Source organism: Myotis davidii, unplaced genomic scaffold (genome assembly GCF_000327345.1).
Source record: "Myotis davidii unplaced genomic scaffold, ASM32734v1 scaffold105, whole genome shotgun sequence".
Lineage (NCBI taxonomy): Eukaryota > Metazoa > Chordata > Mammalia > Chiroptera > Vespertilionidae > Myotis > Myotis davidii.
The window spans coordinates 321,742-324,726 of record NW_006300371.1 but is presented as its reverse complement, the minus strand read 5'-3'; the positions used below and the strand labels follow the sequence as shown (position 1 = coordinate 324,726).

General features: G+C 40.7%; 1 protein-coding gene across 1 annotated transcript in view; it reads right to left on the bottom strand.

Moving 5' to 3' along the window:
* ELF1 (E74-like factor 1 (ets domain transcription factor)) overlaps positions 1-2,064 on the bottom strand; it is a 98,733-nt gene extending 96,669 nt beyond the window's left edge. The window contains exon 1 of the mRNA XM_015572587.1: positions 1,946-2,064. The gene's annotated coding sequence lies outside the window, so the exon portion shown is untranslated. The remainder of the gene's footprint in view (positions 1-1,945) is intronic.
* Positions 2,065-2,985: the final 921 nt, after the last annotated feature.

Sequence of the window (2,985 nt, the reverse complement as noted above, 5' to 3'; positions counted from 1 at the left end):
CACTCTTTCTTTAAAACAAATTCATAAAAAGAATTTATTGTGTCAGCAAGGACTCACTTCTTCCCTTTTATTGTTACTACTTACCCTTTAACTCAAATTTGGAAACTTAGTATGTAAAAATATAGAACAGTCTAATTTTCCTATTTAGAAGTGGGCTTGAAAATGGGCTTATAAAATGCTGAGTTTGAATCTGACTCCTAGGTCAGGAGCTAACATGCTAGCATTACCAGAGAAGAAAGAAGAAAAGATCAAACCATTAAAGTGATTCAATTTATATTCTCCACTATCGAAAAATAAAATTTAAAAGACTGAGATTTATTGTTATAAATCTTTCAGTGGGACAAAACTAATTTTGTTGACATTAATACTTCTCAAAGTGTAATCCCAGGTTCTGAGCAATGTGTAGCATTTCCAAATGTGAGCTTAATGTAAAACAGTTAATTCTCTATTATCTATTGCTCGCTTTAATTAAACCAACGCCTCCTCTGGCTTCTGCACAGGTTATTAGGACCTATCCATAAGGAAGGTCCTCCTGTATAAGTGTCTGTGTGTTTTAAGGAACATACCAAAGGCAAAAGGGGCCATGGCTCTGTCTGGTTTTGCTCACTTAGTGATGTGACCCAACACACAGCAGAAACTCAGAGATTCACATGAATGAATAAGTTTCCTAATTGATGGTACAATTATATTCTCTATGATGCTCTAAATAATATGCTGACTGCAATCTCAAATTTTTTCATATAGGCATGATATTTTATCTTACAATTGAATTTTAAATTCAATATTTAAAGGCAACATATATTTTACTTCAGTGGATTGTAACCAATGATGTACCTCTGAATTATCTAGAGAAGCTTTTTTTGAAGATACATGCCTACTCCTAGAAATAGTGGGAAGAGCCCAGGATTATAAGAACCACTGCTCTGTTGCTCTGTAGCCCTACTACCTAATGTAGTTTGCCCTCCTCATGCAGCAGCCACTCAAAAAGACACTTGTCACCTTACTATTCAATAATCTCTAAATGTTATGAAGAGGAAATCCTAAACTCCCCTTTGCTACTCTTCAGGTAAAAGCATCATATAGAAATATAATGTCACAACATCCTAACTGTCCCTTTCCTTACTACTGCCTACTTTCAATTCACCTTTCACTCTCTTGTCAGAGAAATTTTCCTTAAGAACAACTCTGTGAGGGATGTGATTATCACTCATGGCTGAAAAATAAACTGATTCGCTAGAAGCAAAATAAAAAGCTAGAGTATTTATCATGATTTCTAAGGCTTTCACAATCTGACCTCAATTTAACCATCTTCCAGCCCTATCTTCCCCATTCCTCACCTCTCCCTACTCTCTGCTCTCTTCCCCATGGGACGACTCTCTCTCTCTCTCTCTCTCTATCTCTCTCTCTATCTCTATCTCTATCTCTACATCTCTCTCTCTCTCTGTCACATACACACACACTCCAGCCTTCTGAAACTTCTGGATGGCTCTACTTCTATTTGTTTGCCTTCCCTGGATTTGGAAAACACTTATTTCCTATCTTATCTCGTCTCTCTGCCTATTGATCCATCCTTCATAGTCTCAAGTCAAATGTGTTTTCTGCATAAAGGCTTCCCTCAACAGCCCCACTTATAGGGAAAGGAGATCTATATACAAAGAAGCGACTTACTTGAACAGCATCAAGTTAATGGATGACTTGAGGTAATCCTATGTACTCATTCATTTAAATATTTACTAAGCACCTACTATATGCAAGGCACTATTCTAGGCCCTTATTACACAGCAGTGAACAAAACAGACATATTGATAAATGATCCCTACCCACATTGGAGCCTATATTATAGCAAGGGAGAGAGACAACTGTTATAAACTAAATATATAATAATCTACATATATAAAAGGCTAAGTGACCAGCTGACCAGCCGGTACATATGATGCACACTGACCACCAGGGGGCAGACGCTCAACGGAGGAGCTGCCGAGGTGCAGTGACTTCACAGCAGTGTTTCTTGGATGATGCACAATGGAACCAGAGAGGAGAGAGCCTGATTCCTTGCGGGGTTATGCGATTCCACCTTCAGCCATGGGTTATGTTGTTGTTGGGGCACTGTGGGCCCCGAATCTGGTTTACTGCTAGCTGCGGTTCTTCTAATTAATTTTCTTTCAATGTGCATGAATCGGTGCACCGGGCCACTAGTGTTAATTATAAGTAAAAGACAAAAATAAAGTATGTTAGTGATAGGGACCAAGAAGGAAACAATAAAAACAGCAAAGAGGAGATATGACCTTTTAGATAAACCAGCTAGACAGGACTTACTTTTACCAGCTCACTTTTGAATAGAGACATCTGATTGAGTAGACATATCTAAGGAAGAACATTCCAGGCAGAATAAAGCCTGTGAAGAGAGAAACCAAGATGATGGCATAGGTAAACACCTAAAATTGCTGCCTCGCACAACCACTTCAAAAATACAACTAGAAGACAAAACAGACATCATCCAGAACCACAGGAGGGCTGGCTGAGTGGAAATTCTACAACTAGAAGGAAAGAGAAAAGCACACGGAAACTCAGAAGAGGGGCAGAAGTAAAGTGCAGAGGTATGGAGGCACATGTGGAAAGGGCTCGCAGCTGAGGATGCAGTTGTCGTTTTCAATCGGGAGGGAGTCTCAAGCTCCCGACTGCTCTGAACTCCAGTTCCGGGCGAGTTTCTGGGGACCCAGACTCATACAGGAGAAACTGGACTGTCTGGCATCGGTCAGAACTCAAGGGCAGCTTTCTCACAGAGGTGCTTGCAGCAATTACTGGGACACTGAGACGCGGGGCCTCTTAGGGCAGGGCTGAGGATCAGCCATAGCTGTTTGCTCCGCCCTGTTGATTCCCTGAGACCCCGCCCCACCCAAGCTGTGCCCAGAGGCTTTTGCATATGAATAGCCTGGCCTTTTGCAATCTAAAATTACCTAAAAAACTGCAGCTGGGTCAGTGAGA